Here is a 562-nt window from a genome sequence, read left to right as displayed (position 1 = left end):
AACGAACGAAGTTCCGTAGCTCTTGGCTCGAATGAACGTACGTACGTTCGGGCCAAGAGCAACGAACGAAGTTCCGTAGCTCTAGGCTCGAACGCACGTACGTACGTTCGGGCCAAGAGCAACGAACGAAGTTCCGTAGCTCTTGGCTCGAACGGGCGTACGTACGTGCGTTCGGGCCAAGAGTATCGAACGAAGTTCCGTAGCTTTTGGCTCGAACGATCGTACGTGCGTTCGGGCCAAAAGCAACGAACGAAGTTTCGTAGTGTCTATTTTTGTATTTCCCCTATTTGTTTTGATTTCATTGTCAAGCTCTTAGTTATATGTACTTAAGAGCACCGAGTAGGCGAAGGTAGCCTTGTAACCCTGTTTACATATGTATTTCATGAACTACGCTGTGTTAGTATTGGTATTGTTGTTATTATAAAATCATTAAGAAATCGTTGTTATTATGATCCCCGGTAACCTGAAGTTCACAACAGGGATATAGTAATTTAGAGTTATCGGACTTGCAATACGAACCACCAGATGACACTGTCAGTTCAGGGGTGACCCTTAGCAAGCA

This window comes from Octopus bimaculoides, chromosome 5, assembly GCF_001194135.2.
Source record: "Octopus bimaculoides isolate UCB-OBI-ISO-001 chromosome 5, ASM119413v2, whole genome shotgun sequence".
Taxonomy (NCBI): domain Eukaryota; kingdom Metazoa; phylum Mollusca; class Cephalopoda; order Octopoda; family Octopodidae; genus Octopus; species Octopus bimaculoides.
This window is presented reverse-complemented; position numbering follows the sequence as displayed.